The sequence below is a fragment of the Cavia porcellus genome, unplaced genomic scaffold, assembly GCF_034190915.1.
Source record: "Cavia porcellus strain 051 isolate PalLab524CR breed Dunkin Hartley unplaced genomic scaffold, mCavPor4.1 scaffold_17, whole genome shotgun sequence".
NCBI classification, from domain to species: Eukaryota; Metazoa; Chordata; class Mammalia; order Rodentia; family Caviidae; genus Cavia; species Cavia porcellus.
Genome location: NW_026947500.1, coordinates 11,357,709 through 11,374,517, shown reverse-complemented (window position 1 = coordinate 11,374,517; position 16,809 = coordinate 11,357,709). Strand labels below are relative to the sequence as shown.

Sequence of the window (16,809 nt, the reverse complement as noted above, 5' to 3'; positions counted from 1 at the left end):
GTATAAATGGACTCTAACTTACTACCGTGTAGCAGGAAAACAATCCAACATAGAGCACTTCTCGAATGTGTGTATCGGTTCTGCACAGTGAGGAATTTCCTATCATTTCAATTTTGGTAGTATGTGCTAATGGCAATGGAGCTACTATCTAGTTAACCTGTACCAGAAAATATGAGGGGGGCCTTGCTTTCAGTTTCATTTATCCTAAAGCACTGTCCCCGGTGACCTGCATTACATAATTAAGCAATAATGCAATTCAGTCATAAAACATGTTTTTTATTACAAGGTATTTAATATATAACCAGATTAGACACTAGAAAAAATGTGGCTCTAGAAGCAGTGTTGTTTATCGTATCAAAAGGTCTCTGACATGTTTGTGTATCTATACTTGCTAATATCTTTTGCCCATAACACAATCTCAGCCCTATGTCCTCGAATTGATTTCCTTTCTTAGAGATTACTGTAATCTCTTACAGTCTTCTAATGCCATATCTACTGGCATATTATTCCCATCCTTACAAAAGACATATAAAGCACAAAACTTATACTGCAGTGAAAATTTCATCTTACTTAATGATCATTTCATGTCTATTTTTAATCTGTGCATTTCATACATCAAACTTACAGACCAAAACAAAATTGTTCATTTTTACTTCATGAGATAAACTGGTAAGAGCTACATTCAGAAATGTTCTAAATTTTTTAAACTATAAAAAAAAGTAAAATATCAGTGAATACTACCCATATCTATCTGTAGGTAAAAGTATGCTTTAAGAGGAACTTTATGACATTGGATAAATGACATGAAATAAAATAAAATTTAAATTGTTTTTTAAATGACAAAGACCAAGCAACATTATATTCTGATTTAACTGTTTGCCATCTGACCCCGTTTTTAGCAATAACAGAATTACATTAGTAATGATGAAAAACTCCATTGCAAGCAGTTATTGACCAACTTTAATAATGATTTATCATCTTTTGGTATTTGTTCTGGTAAAAGGGCATTTCACTAATGCAAAACTTGAGTATGGGAAGATAGCTATTTAGCACGCAAAGGAGCAGAGATCTCCCAAAGTACAATCAGAGGTAGGCTAGCTTAATTTTAAGCAAATGCATCATTAGCCAAGATCTGGAAAGGAGTTCCATTGATAACAACAACAATGTGAAACCATGTTAGAATAAATATATTTTTAAAAATCAATCTTTTAAGACAATGTGCTATGGACAAGATACTTCAGATTTATTTAAGCATAAGAGGGACATCTTAGATGACTTTTACTTTGCCCTTTCAAACATTTATTGTTTACTTATGCTTGCTACAATGTACCAAGTATGTTGGAAATTCATTTGCTACATCTTTAAAAAGAGCAATGAGAATGAGGACCTAAAATGGGTATAAAAATAGCAACTTAAGTGATTAGTAAGTAGGATATTTCCATTTTTATTAATTACCGTATCATGAGGTGATGATTCAATGTGAATTCAAAAGTTATAATAATCTAGTAAGTTTAAGTGCCTTATAAAACTTAGCAACTGATAAACTTTTCGACTGGTTACTTAACATGTCATTAGGTTATCATACTGTAACTGCTTCACATACTATAATTTATCAACTAACTTTTGCTGATACTAAAATATGGTACATGGGAAGATGAAAGAAATTCTGAAAATGGGGACTTCAAGAACTAAAATTCTATTCCTTTGGAAGTGGCTAAAGAGAAAAGTCAAGAAATGTAATGATTGCAAAGATTAAAATGAAAAGATAAAAGTTCCCAGCTTGGAAAGACTGTATGGACATTAACAGAGACTTTTGTGTATATGTCCAATAACAGCAATTACAGGGATACATATATAATGGAATATCCTCATTTAACAATTCTGAATAATAGAATCAATTATGGTATATAATGAGTACATTCAAGCCTCTATTTCTTACAAGATTAAGGTTAGAACAAAACTGGAACACAAACTTTCAACTTCAGCCAGTACTAATAACCTATTATTTGGTAGCTGCTTTATTGGCAATATGATTGTAATTTGACAATTGCATAACAGTTTTGAAGGGCACAACAAATCACACACATATCTTTACAGTATCTCTAGTGTCAATGCTGGAAATTAGAAATCTATCTCATGACACAATCTCCTCAAAATAATGACATATGTTTAAAAATGTAATTATAGGTCCTATTTTTCTTGCATAATTCACATAATTTTTTTTTTTAAACTTACTTTTAGAGTCAGGGATTTAGTTCAGTGGCATGAGCGCCTGCCTGGCAAGTGTGGGGTCATGAGTTCAATCCCCAGTACCAAAACAAAAAAACCCCCTAAAGACTTACTTTCATACCTTCTAGACTAAGCTAATTAAAATATACTTGGTTCCTTTCTTAGAACTGGGTTTACAATATTAGTATTCTGACCTATCTCTAGTCTGCACACAATAACATTACCACAAAGATCCAAATAACAGTGCTGTATTTACGACTGAGTTTTAGTTTCCACAAAAGCAAAATTCTGAGAAGTGCATGAGTCATTATCTCCATGGGGGGGAAAAATGTTTCTTTGGTCAGAATATGAAACTTATTACTGAAACCAGTAATTTAGCCTAGAAATTCCTTTTCTGAATAAAAGGAACAGAATGTTTTTTCTCTGTTCGCACACTCCAAAACTAGCAGAACTGTCCATCTGTCTGCTTTTACTACTCTCATATCTGATACGCAGTGACAGGAAAACCACCTTTAGCCTAGTTATTTTTACTACTGGTCTTTTGTCTTGTCAGGATGTCATTTTCCCAGGACAAAACCCACCCCTCCTCCTTATCTGAGATCTACTAAAAAGTCACTGTGATATACATAGAGAAGTTTCTAAAAGTGGGTATTTATTTACAAAATGGTAAGTGTTAAAAGCTCTCAGTTCTAAGGGTATGTCTAGGTTTCAATTCCCAGCACATAAAACCAAATCCAAAATTAAACACACCTTCCCTCAAAACACACACCCACACACACACAAGCAAAACTTATTGCTTGTGTGGTGCAAATTTTATATTTTACGTTAGAACTATCCCTATAAATTGAAAGGTAAAAGTTATCAAAGTAAGAGAACACTGATACTATCTACAAAGAACATTTAGTATTTCTAACTCTTCTCTTGCATGACATCATGTCATGTACCCATTAAATAACCTGCAAATTCTGTACTACCATTTTCAAAATTGTCTCTCACTATCAGATTCATAATGACTTTTTATGTGGGGCTTTGAGCTGTATCTCACTCAACAAGCATTTAATAAGCAATTACTCTGTAAACAATACTGGCTGTTGAAATGAAGGAAGAAAGACGGAAGGGGCGACATTCACACGTGTATGTAAATGATGGTGAAAAGGATAAGAGTTCCAGTCTTTACTATCCAACAATCTACAGGGAACAATGCAGTACTACAGGATAAAGTGTGTGTGTTTAAGTGAGGTCCACTTTAACAATAACCAGGGTTTCTGACAGTTAAGGATGAGAAGGGTACAGGATGTTTAAAGGGCGGCATAAGCATGTAGTATCCAACTTTTCCCCTCCCCAGTTCACTACCCACATCATCACTGGAACTGGCTACCTAAAGCATTATCTAATTACACTATACTAAACTTTACCAATGTGGTAAATCTCTAGTATCTACAGTAATGGCCCAGACTCAAAGCTTAATAACCACAGTAACTGTGCTCCACCCTCACTCTAAGCCAGTGGTGGCGAAGCTATGGCACACATATTACAGTGGGGTCACATCACTGCTCTAAGCTCTAGTCTCATTAGATCGATCTCTTTCCTTCAGTTTGCTTTGCTCCTGTAAACAGAGTTCATTATCTGTCTTCTCCATTTCCAATCGAAGCCATTTCAATCATACTCATCTGTAGGCTCACCCAAATGTTTCCTCAAGTCTCTACAGAGTAGCACTAAATTTATATTCCATCAGCACACATTCCAGTATGCTCTTTTCCAATTAATTTCTCTGCCTCCCATCAATCACATTTTGCTTCCTCTACCTATAGTTTTGCTGATTCTTAATTTCATGTAAATTTAATCTCATATACTGTTAGTGTTTGGTTTCTTTTGTTTAACATAATGTTTTTGAGATTTATTCATGTTTTGATTTATTACAGTCCTGGAATCACATTCACAGTTTTAATGTTTCAGATAGTTCTTTAATTGCTAAGTAATATTCCAAAATATGTAAGAATTTGCTTATTAATATATAGGCTGTTTCTAGCTCTGGCTAACAACAAACATTCTTACAGCTTTTGTTAGTAGACAAACACTTTTATTTCTTAGGGAAATATTTATAGAAACAGTGGACTGTAAGATGTGCAAGAAAGAGTTAATGTTCTTTAAAGGAATACTTATCATTAAAAAGATCTGTTTCCAAGGCTAGTTTTAGGTGGGCATCTGCAAACCTGAATCTTAGATTTGGGAAAGATTTCCACCTAACCTCCTTCTTGTGTGACTCCCTGAGCCTAAACTGTACATTACAACATGGCTTATGCTGAATAACTTTCCAGAAGTCTGGAATCTGGGTGTGTGCCAAGCAAAGAGTGTGATCATACCCCAGTAAAACCCCGCACTTAGTCTCAGCTACTAAGTGAGCTTCCCAGCCTCGCCTCTTTATTTACTTTTAGGTCTTTTGAGACAGGGTCTTTCTATGTAGTTCAAGCTTCAATCCTCCTGCTTCTGCCTCTATTTGCAATCACACCTCACTCCCAGTTTCACTTATGTAACATTTCACATGTGCCATCAGATTTCTTGCTGGGGTGCAGAGGATCTCATGGGATTCCACCAGGAGAGGAACCTGGGGAGTCTGCACTTGGTCTCTCCGGATTCTGCCCAACTTACCTCTTCCTTTGCTAGCGGTGCTCTGCATCCTTCTGCTGAAATGACATCTGAAAGCCAACTGTTAACTACTCTACCTGCTGAGTTCCATGAATGATCCTGCAAATATGAAATCTAACAATGATCTTTGGGATTCCTCTTGACACGGTAAGTATTACATTTAACTTTAAAAGAAATAGTTTGATAAAGTGTTTAGTGTTTTATAGTCCAACCCGCAAAACTGAGAATTCTAGATTTTCCACATCCTCTTATCTAAGTAGGTATCAGTCTGTAAATTTAGCTAGTCTATGGAACGTTTCACCATGTAATGATAGTCTACTATGGGTTTTGTTGGTTCAGTTTGTTGGGTGCTTTAAATTAAAAAGAGGACTTTGGACTTACACACATACTCAGCTATACTCCCAGCCCTTACTTGGTTTTAATTTGCATTTACTGATGACCAATAATGCTGAAAACTATTTCATGTTCTTACTAGTCATATGAATATCTTCTGTGAAAAGGCTGAGCCTTCTGCCCATTTTTATATTAAGCAGTTAATTTTTTTAAAATGTTGATTTCCAAGTTTGTTCACCTATTCTGTATAATTATAAATACTGACACTTTCCATCATTCTATGGTATTTCATTTTAATGTCCTTGGATGATTAAATATTAATACTGATTAAGTCCTATTCATAAAATTTTATGACTTGTGTTTCTGTGTCGTGTCTAAGAAATTTTGCCTTCTCAGTACAGTAGTTTTGAAAGATTTCTTCATGGAGGCTCAGCTATGGGATAAGTTTATTTCTAAGTAAGTGAGTTTTGTTAATTGGTGAATGGATTATTTTCTTTCATTATAGTTTATAACTGGTTATTGTTCATACAAAGGAAAACTAAGTTTTGATACTAATGCTATAGGATCAATAAGCTATACAAAAAGAGACACACTCATTAGTCAAAAGTTTTTGTATTTGTTTTTCTTTTCTTTTTTTCCTCTCCTTTCTTTTTTTAGACAGGGTCTTACTATGTAGCGCAGGCTCACTTCAAACTCAGTCCTACTCCTCCCTCAGCTTCCTGAGTGCCGGGATTACAGGCATGTACCACCATGCCCATCTCAGTCCAAGAGTTCTTGGTCTGACAAAATACCATAAATCTAATTAGAAGGCCATTGGCAAATTGAGAAGACATACTAGCATTACATATAGTAAAGAGTTAACTTCTTTTTTGTAATTTACAAATACTCCAGACATATCAGTAAGAATTTATACAGTTTCCAGTAGCTGAATAAATTAATCAAAGAGACTAAACACATGCAAATGAAAACAATGTCAATCTCCTTTATTATTTATCACAGTAAAAAAAAACTGGATGAAACTAGTCATTGCAAAGATAGTTTTCAGATTGTTGAGTATATAAACTATTGGGAGGTAATTCTGCGATATGAATATTAAGCACACATAATCTTAATCACTCAACCGTTTACCCCAACTGTTTACCCCAACCATCCATCACTTGGGCAGCACATTTATTCACATCTATTTGAGAGGTTGTTTAGGCAGGTGTCATTACAACCAGTTGATTCTTGTTTGCATAAGATACATTCATACGTCTGTTTGTTTTATTTTGATTATTTTTGCATGCTTTTTAGTTAGAACATTGAATCTGCCTCTGATACGTGTTTCTGGAGAAATCTAGTAAGTTCTGGTTATTTTCTTTTACTAATTCGTGTATATTTGTGAAAATAACTATAATTAAGTACATTAGATATAATTTTTGTACTTCTTCAAAACTCAGTGGTATTTGTTTACAATACAGGTTTGGGACACTGGGACTGAACAGGAAAGAAGTGCCAAGAAATCTGCAAAAGAAAACACCAAAACCGGGAGAAATGTTAGCATATCAGAGAGGAAAAGTCTGTTTAATGAAGCAGAAAGACAAAAAAGACATCTCCTTATTGTTAACTATTCATAATACAGAAATGACAGAACTTGAAGACATGAAACTAGAACAGTTCCAGTAGTGCTCAGTAAGTACAATAATTCTATGGGTGGTGCTGACAGATCTAAGTGACATCTAACAAGCTAGCCTATAGTCAAAAAGCAAGGAAAAATACCATTATAGAGTATTTATGCATCTTCTAGACTAAACAGTGTGGAACCTATTTGTTATTTATTCAAAACAAGAAGGTTCAAAAAGTCATTTGCAATTGAGATTAGGTCTCACAGACCAAACAATTGAAAACTGCACAGAGTGAAAGACCAACCAGGCATCCATCATCCAGCTCGTCACCGTTTTGTGGAGTGGGTAAATATTTTATTGAAATAATACTGGCCACAGGAAAAAAGGCAAGGCCAACACAACAATGCAAATAAAGTGTGTTGTTTAAAGAAAGAGAACAATGCAAAAGAATTTGGAAAGAGACTAGAAATTACTGTCCAGACTGAATGTTTTTATACCATACTCAGAAAAGTTACTGAGTAAACTTCATAAAATGACATTTTTATATTTTTGTTATATTATCTTATAAAAATTAATGAAACAATATGCAATTTTTGGTCGTCCTGTATTTAAATAGTTGTGCTGGTAAGTGGTTAAGATGCAGTAGTCCTAGAACTAGAAATTTATTATGTGACTATATTTGTAAAAATTCATCAAAAAGTAAAATAAAGAATACTCACTGCAGCAATATTCAGAAAAACAACAAGAAATAACTGAAATATGCAATGGTAGAGGAATGACTGGATTGTATAAATCACAGCAAAGCAGTTTTTGGATACTATACAGTAGTTAACAGATCTGTATATACTAATATGAAAACATGTTCAAAATAATTCTGTATCTTAGAAATGGGGAAAATCTGTACAACAGCATGTTTACAGAAAGGATAAGACAGACTTCTGATTTTAAAATATGAGTAAATATTTCTGTTTCTTTAATCATTCCTAAGGCAATAGAAGAACAGTTATAAAAACAAGCATTTTGATAGCATCAGAAAACTATAACCCTAAATACATGGAGAATGGAAAAAATGGCCTCAGAACTGAGGAATATTAAATTTTTGTGCCTAAAGATAAGTAAGCAAATTCTCACAAACCCTCAAAAGGCTCAGGACTGGAGATTCCTGTAACTATTAGAATTCAAGATCTGCAAATCTACTTAGTTTGGCCAGTGATTTCCCAATCCTCTAGAAATCAGAAAATATGGTTCCTGGAAAAACTATACCCAAGGGGATTTGGCCCCTTTAAGAGGCTCAGAAGTAGATACAGAATCAGAGGATTCTGTACAAGTTTGATGGAACTCAAAGCTGCTTTTTCAGGGTAGTTTTAAAACACAAGCAGCCTCATACAGAACACTGTATTTTCTTCAGAAAAGAATCCCAAACTAACCAACTTAAAGAAGGACATCTGGAGGTTTCATATACCACATTTCACCAACAGTAAAGAGCCTGGACTTCAAATCTAGAGTTTTCAATCATTTTATAATGTCTTTTGATTTGAATGACACCCAAGGATCTCAACACATTTGAAGAAAGTTTCTAATATTAAAGACTGACACAAAACGAAATATAAGTGGCTCACAAAAGAAAGTTAAGACAAAGGAAAATGTCACAGGAATGTAATTAAAACACCCCATGAGAAAATTCTATACCCTGAAAAAATAAATCAGTAAGAACAGAACAAGAACTGGAAAAACAAAAATAACATCACCATCACCACAAACCTCAGTACAAATTCAAAGAAAAAGTCAAGGTAATTTTCAAGAAGGCAGAATAAAAAGAAATGAAAGAGTAGTAAGAGGAAAATGAAAAATTAGAAAAGCTACCTGGAAGACCTGATCTGGAGTTCCAAAAAGAAGACTGAAAACAGAAGGAAGGAAACTAAAATAATGCAAGAAAATTTCCAAGAATTGAAGTTTAATTTTGAAGAAAGAAATGGTCCATTGTTCTTAGGGTTTAGACGTTGATAAAAAAAAAAAAAAAAAAAAGAAAGAAAGAAATGGTCCATTGAGTACACAGCAAAATACATGTTTAAAAGCACCAACATACACCAGCGTAACAATTCAAAACATCAGGCATGAAGAGAAAATAGTGTCAGTTAAGAGAAAGGGCGAGAGGGAGAGGAGAGAGAGGGCAAAGGGAGGAGGGAAGAGAGGAAAGAAAGAGACAAAGTGACAGACAAAACCTAGCATGGCACTAGATTACTAAAAAGCAAAACTGGAGGCTAGAAGATACTAGTGCAATCAATATTTTCAAAAATTTTAGTATAGAAACAACTTTGAACCATTCTAGAGTTCTCACTTAAAAGTGTAGAGTATAATACACTCAGCTATGTAAAATATCAAAAAGTTACTAGTTATCTTGCTGCAGGAAGCTTCTACAGAAAATGCCTTGTAAAATGATGGAGTAAACCATAAAGGCACGGGCACAGCAATTAGACCTTCAACACAGGAAACAAGAGAGAATTTCCAGGATGCCAGCAAAAACTAATCTTAAGGCAGCAACCATAAAAACAGACATACAGAGCAATCAAGACTAATTTAGGAGAGTGAAGGGTGTAGGAAGGGGACCTCAGGAAAAAAGAAAAATAAATTATCTCACAGGTAAGTTAAACCGAAGCCGGGCATGGTGGCACATGCCTGTAAACCCAGCACTTGGGAGGTTGAGGCAGAAGAATTGCTGCAAGTTTGATGCCAGTGTGGGCTACAAAGTGAGCTCAAGGCCAGCCTGAACCACATAGCAAGCAAGACCCTGTCTCAAAAAGACAGGGGAAAAACAAACAAATAAACACCAAAGACAAATTGAAGCCAATGAGAAAATAAACTTAGAATCAACAGTCAGTAATTATAAAATTATACATCAAATGAGCGGCACAATTTTGAGCAATATGAAGAGTCTACAGAATCATATAAATATTATCAAGTTTCAACTACTAAAATCTACCTATAGTCAAAATGTAAAAGGATTAAATATCAGTATAGAATTAAGTGTTATTACTTAACAGTGTAAAAAGACTTGAAAGGAAGATGTGTTACTCTTGTCTAACATAGTAAAAAAAAAAAAAATCAAGAGTAATGAAAGTTGATGTGATAGGAACTGGAGACCTGAGCATCTTCAAAGTAGAAAGAACAAAAGCTGAAAGGAGACAATGGAAGGGTAGTGAGATGTTGACTACAGAAGGTGACAAAATTGAGAGACAGTAAATTTCAAAAATGGAATAAGAATGCTTAAGTGTACTTTAATAATCTTTAATAGAGGCTATTCTTTCATTTCTCAAACATTCCTATTATTACAGCTTAATATTGGGGAGAATTATTACAGATATGTATTTGCTTTTTATAAAAATCTTTTTGAAGAATGGAAGAGCTCTTTTTGGAAATCTTGTAAGATTTTTTTCAAATGTTTAGTGTATTTCAAAGTATAGTACCCTAACTTCCATTTCTTGGTTTCAGTTCCAGAAATATTGGCAGAAAGAGTAAAAAGCTGACAGCTGGTTATAAGAATATTACAAGATGACTCTAATTATCTAAAATGTTTCTTTTAAAAGAAACAGTTGCTACTAAATATTTCACTGCTAACATTTGGTTTAAACCATAGCTACATGCATTTTATGGCATACTAGATTTGAGCTCTGCAGCTGGTCTTTGACTTCCATCAACACCTTAAGAATGAAGTCTACAGCAAGGCTAAACACATCTAAACCCTGAAAACAGCTTTCAAAACTACAATGGAACACTTACACATGCAGAGGTTTTTTTTTTTTTTGTAGTAATTGTTGTAAATAACGTACTCCTTAAATAAAAACCAGCTCAATTTAATTAAACAAGTAATGTGAATATTCCAGTAGCCAGTATGTTTGTGCAATGGATACAAGAAGGCATTACGAAATTGAGTGCAAGTGGCTGAATGTGAAAGTGACAAGTAGCTTAATGTCCAGTAACTGTTGTTGCCCTAGAGAAAAAGGTATTACAGAGAAAGAGGTTTATAAAGTATAAATATAATGGAAAGTTTATTAAAACTTTCTCTGGAAATGTAATAGTGCAACTACATGTGAGGCAAGAGAAAAATGCTCAAAAAAGGAAAAGTCAATTACTGTCTTTCCTATAAACTCCAAAACTAGAAAAGACCTTGAGTGTGAGTCTCAGGTCTATACTTACAGGGTAGGTAATTCGTATGTAATTTCTAAGTCCTCATCCTTCTCACTGAAAAAATGGAATTAAGCACTTCTTCCCTTTCTTTTTTACTGGACTGTTAATCATCTGGCAAACCTATTGTAATCCCAAATATTGTGTGCAGTCATCCAAGTATTGTAATCCCTTTTGTAGTCTTCCTCACAATCCAAAAAATATTTAAATCCCGGAATCCAGCAAGTTAATGCAAATCAACTACCTCCAATGCCACCCACGGTGAGAGTAAAGACACTAAGACATTTCAAGTGAAGGGCAGCAGAGGGGTCCTAAATCCAATCCCTGTGTGGATGTGTGGACAAAGGCTCTGATCCTAGGCCTCTCCCAGCATTTATTTTGTGAAGAAGGGGGCTCGAGGATGAGTAACAGTGCGGATGGCGGGAATTACATGAGTAATTTAAGCTGGCTAGACAGCTAGGGAGAAAAACATCTCTGCAAAATGCAGAGATAAGGATGTGCAGAAGGATCAATTTGCATAATTCAATTAAGGTAGCAACTGAATTGTTTTAGGAGGCTGTTCCTTCAGTTTCTGATATGCAAACTCTTGTGCCCTGGGGAGTCATAGCCTCTTTACCTTGAGGCTCATATCCAATTGACATTCCTGGAGCTAATGGTTCTAACATCCCACCGTGCTCATATCTTTTACAGAGAGCACTATGCAAGGCAACAGGAGATAGTCTGATGGCTTTAGAGATGACATACCAGTACCTCAGCTCTATTTGCAGTGCTTAGAGCCAACTGAAGAGAGAAGGGAATACCATAGTCAGCTCTCTAAATATCAGTATAAGGAACTAAGTCTCCATATAATCCAAGTTGCAACAATTGTCTTGCATTCAAGGGGAGTTACTGGAGTTGTCTCCCACAAAACCTATGATACAGGTCTAAAATAAATAAATGGCATGCTTGACCTCAAGACATTTTTAGTCTAGTGAGGAAGATATGTAAATAAGTATAATTTATTATGTGTGTGATGTAATCAATACAAACTGCAGAAATACAAAAGGGCAAAAGACTGATTCTTCCTATGAGGGTGTGTCCAGGAATACACTACACAGATTATACGTGTGCTGAACACAGTATGCTAGGCTAACAAGTTACTAGAAGGGCAGGCAAGTTCCAGTGAACTTTTCCTTTGCTATGCCCATTTTCCATAAAGGTTCTGCCTTAGAGTCACCTGACTATGGACATAAACTTCTAAAACTATGAGCCAATAAGGCTTTTCTCCTTTGGTATTTTGTGCTAGCAACAGAAGGGTGACTAATACAGTTGCTAAACAGCAGGAACCATATTTAGAGACCTATAATGAGATAGAATGGCTGGACTATAGTGTGAGATGCAGGAAACTGTATAAAATGAGAACAGAAAGGGTAGCTGATGCTAACTCATGAATAGAATGATAATAAAGTAGTAAGACTATATTTTTTTGGTCTTTTTTGACTTGCTATGCAGTTCAGGCTGGTTTTGAGCTCACTTTGTAGCTCATTTTCTAAACTGCAAAGATCCTCCTGCCTTAGCTTCTCCAGTGCTAGGGTTATAACAGGTGCAACACCACACTCAGCTCGACCGCACTTTACCTCAGTGTACTTTAACAGTTTAGGATCACACACATGAAAATCATGAAAACGAAGACTGTAAAATTCAGATTACCAGGATTATAGATTCTCTGAATTAGAATTTTCAGGGCTTGGGGAATTTGCACTTTAAAAAGTTCCATAGGTGATTTTCATAAATTATAAATTTGAGAAGGAGCACTCCAATCTCTCCCTGAGTGTCTTCCACAAAATCTATTATAGTATATCTATGAAAATTCTGCTAAGTTATTTACATATTTGATAATTTGGGCACCAATATGGAAGGTAAAAAAAAAAGGAGAGCAGAAAATAAACAAGTTGGCATACTTCAGTGATATAAGAAGTTAAACTATAGCAATAATTATGAGAAAACAAATACAAAATCAAGAGAAATCGCTAAAGAATACCCTAAATTTGGTGATCCGTTGGATTTGACAAGCCAAGGAGGACAGGGTTAAAGTTAGCAGGAATTCTTCACTTAGGCAAATTAGAACAGAAAAATGTCATATAACAGAGATGTAAAAACATTCTGAAAGCAAAACCTAAATTAAGTACTATTAATTAGGTTCCTTGCAATAGTGCTCCTCAAACTTCTTAAGTTAGAAGTGGATCATATTCTTATTTTCTTCAAACTAAAAGTAACCTATGCATATTATAGAAATTCACTCACTTTACTGACTGAAATGTCTATTTGGGTCACAGAATTCTGTTCTGCATATAATAGAAATATATGAAGTATATGTATGAAGAAATTAAAAGTCAAAAATATGGCGTGAACAACCATTTTTGGCATTTTGATATATTCTCTAATAGTCTTTTCTGTGAATATGCTTGGGTTCCTTTGTTTTGAATGGTTATACTCATATCATAATTTGTATCTTGCATTTTTGCTTCAAAGATACTTCTTCCAATTATTGTATATTCTTTATAAACACATTTTCTATGACTACCTATTCCTATGAAAGATGTAAAATAGTTAACTTATTAAATACTTATAACTGTTATAAATTATATAATTACATAACTGCAAGTGAAATTACTAGGTCAATGGTAGTTAATTTTAAATGCTTAAAAATTGCCACTTGTTTTCCAAAATAATTGAAGCAAATTAGGCAACCAGTGGAGTTAAATAAACAAGCACATATTACAGCATTCTCTTTATGAAACTACCAATTAGAAAAATACTCTTGCTAACTTCAAAACTACAAACATCACATCATTGTATCTTAAACTTCTACTTCTTTACCTGCAAGTGAAAAACATTTCCTATGTACTTGTATTTCATGTAAATGGACCTATCTTCTCAAATTTTTGCTCATTTAGTATCTTTAAGGGATTTGATGCTTTTGGAAGTACTTGCAGGTTAAAAATGTGCTGGGTGTGGTGACACAAGCCTGTAATTCCACTGCTCTGGGAGGTTAATGAAGAATAATGCAGAACCCTGGGCAACTTAGTGAGAGCCTATCTCAAAATAAAAAATCAATTGGAGGGCCAACATTCAGTCCTCAGTGAAATACACACACACACACACACACACACACACACACACACACACACACACTTGCTTGCTGCATTTTTGCAGAATTCTAATCCTGGTCTGGATATCTTTTAATTTATCCATTTATATGAAAGTGAGAAAAAAAATTAAATAAATGTCAATGTTTTGAGTCAAATGTAATGAACTTTACCTTAATGATTACAATATTTTCAATTCTTTTATGTTTGGGAGGTATTCCCCTATCAAGATAAATGTCTTTTATAAAGGAAAATAGGATAAGGATATTTACTCTTTTAGATTTAACTCTTCAATCTGCCTGGACTTTATCTTGATATCTAAGATGAAATAAAAATTCAAGTATCTTCATTTTCTTAAATATTTAGCACACATAAAAATCACGTGTAAGCCATTCCTTTATTCCTGATTTCTGATTCCTTTATCATATTCACAGTATGCTTCTGGAATTTCCCCTTTCGTTAACTTTACTACTAATGCTTATGCCACTAATCGAACTTTTACTTACCCTGATTTTACAGTATATTTTGATATCAGGACTATAAGGTTAGTGTTTATAGTCACAAGACTTAGTTTTTCACTTAAAAGTTATCACTTCCCTCCAAGAGAGTCACTGAGGCAAAATTAAGAATTATCTTGTCAATTTCTCAAACATTTTCTAAAAAAGAGAATTGTTATACTTGTAACTTAATGAGAAAACACTGTATCTGTCACAGAACTTTCCATCCAGGAACAGAATTCCCTCCCACACAATTTCCCCATGTATCCAATTTTTAAAGTTATTTCACAAAGACATACACATTTTTCTATTAATGTATTTTTATTGTCTCTTACTACTATAAACTATTTTTTATATTTTCTAAACAATTACTGCGCTCATAAAGAACTACTGATTTGAAAAACTGTCTTATATCATTTCATTCTATTCATTCTAATAATTTCCCAGTTGACTCTTGGATTTCCTAGAAATCAATCATATCGTGTTAAAAATGGCACCTGTGTAGCTTTAGTATTTATTCCTCTTCCTTTAACTACTGTATCAATGCAAACTTTAACAATGTAGAACTCAAAATAGCTACTCTAAAAAAAATAGGAGCAATGATAATTCAACTATTAACAAGGGTATCAAGTAAGAATTTTGAGTATCGGGGCTGGGGATTTAGTTCAGCGGCATAAGTGCCTGCCTTGCAAGCAGGCAGTCGTGAGTTCGATCCCTGGTACCGATAAAAATGAAAAAGACAAAAAAAAAAAAAAAAAAAAAAAAAAAAGAATTTTGAGTATCAAGTAAGAATTATCTTAAGAATGCAAAAATTCTCTAATATGCCAGTATACAGAGATGTGTACCCTCCTGAGAGAGACCACACAACCTCTGAAATGCTACATCTATTTTATATATTGCATATACAACTTTAACATGTTTTAAATTTTTAAATGACATGTACTAACTTTGGCAGCACATGCACTAAATTTTTAACTGACACACAGTAAATGCAAGTATTTGAGGAGTTTAGAATTTCAATATATTTATACAATGTGTAATGATCACTTACATGTTTTAGATTACTGAATATACATTATAGCTTTGTTTAAAAAAAACCTTTGGAATAAGGTAGTATATACATTGTACGTAAGATTGTGTACATGGATTGTGTAGTGATTTAAGATATTTTTGAAGGAAATTGTTGATCCTGTACATTCACATACTATATTTGTACTGTTCACTATTATGTAGGGTCTAATATTCTGCCAAGAACAGGGGTTATTCAATAAATGGGAAATGATGGCTAATCTTTCAGCTAATTAGTTTTAAAAGCATAAATATACATATGGTGATCATATTTTCACTGCCCAAATTCTGAAGACACTTCTGAAAAATATGCTTCATTTCTTAGATGGATTACTCTTGAGTTACATTAGAAGACCACAGAAGTAGAATGTTAGAAATGAACCATCTCACAACATTTTATCTTTTGAGCCAGACTTACTGCTGTTTACATTTCCTCTTCTCTCTGTTCTTTTAAAAGTCCATGGATACAAGTGAGGTTCTGCTATCTCCTCTGCCTGGAGAACTGGAATGACTACAGACAGAAAATGTAAACAATGTGACAAAGCCACAGGGTACTTCCTTATGCACTATTCATTCTCTTTGCATGAATGCCCAACTTACTTTCTTTCTGAACAACGTGGAGAAGAAATGCTCCTCCTTCTACATTTTTGTAAAGAGAAAAGTATATCCTAAGGCATTATGTGCTGTTTTGCTAGCCAGCTAAAAACTTGGCTTCTGCGTCTAGAAGACATGGTCTCTCTTACACTGATAGAAGACGATTTGATGCAGCAAACTCTGGGACAGTTGCTATAGTTCTAGACTAGTAGCAAAATACTAACCTGCCTGATAACTATGTGAAACCAACCACTTATGTTTTACAAGTCTGAAACTTTGTTACTGAATGGCTAGTGACTGAAAGTGATGTCTCTAGAGTGGTATCTTCCAGAAATGGGGTCAGGTAAACATAGTCCTTAGGTATACAGAGTCAACATTTTCCTTGAAAAATCTCTTAAATCATCTATGAAACATATGAAGTTTGATTTTTGTATATATGTATTTATATATGTACAGATATACATATATATATACAGAATGTTTTGTGCAATGATATACAGAAATCTACAATACACAATAGTTATATAT

At 34.1% G+C, this 16,809-nt stretch overlaps 1 protein-coding gene across 4 annotated transcripts in view; it reads right to left on the bottom strand.

The window, feature by feature from the left end:
- Positions 1–16,809, bottom strand: part of Pik3ca (phosphatidylinositol-4,5-bisphosphate 3-kinase catalytic subunit alpha) — a 67,472-nt gene that overhangs the window by 39,058 nt on the left and 11,605 nt on the right. The window contains exon 2 of one of the 4 annotated variants that reach the window (XM_063227200.1): positions 16,106–16,198. The exons of the other annotated variants lie outside the window; for them this stretch is intronic. The gene's annotated coding sequence lies outside the window, so the exon portion shown is untranslated. The remainder of the gene's footprint in view (positions 1–16,105; positions 16,199–16,809) is intronic. 4 annotated transcript variants of the gene reach the window in all.